We start from the raw sequence: 226 nt of genomic DNA, 5'->3' as shown, positions 1-226 counted from the left end.
ATCGCTGATCTTGAAGTTCAAACTGACTTTATAGGTCAGTGCATTAACTCACATTGCATACAAATGTACACATATATACATGGTGGTGGTGATGGTTATATGCCATGGACAGTTCTAATGCATTTAAGGTTTCTATTTATATAGGGTTTCTGAGACTTTATGGGAGCAGAAAGCATCAACTTTCAACTGCAGAGTGACTGGTAGATTAGAACTGTTGATTTTACAG

This window comes from Chrysochloris asiatica, unplaced genomic scaffold (genome assembly GCF_000296735.1).
Source record: "Chrysochloris asiatica unplaced genomic scaffold, ChrAsi1.0 scaffold00689, whole genome shotgun sequence".
NCBI classification, from domain to species: Eukaryota; Metazoa; Chordata; class Mammalia; order Afrosoricida; family Chrysochloridae; genus Chrysochloris; species Chrysochloris asiatica.
This window is presented reverse-complemented; position numbering follows the sequence as displayed.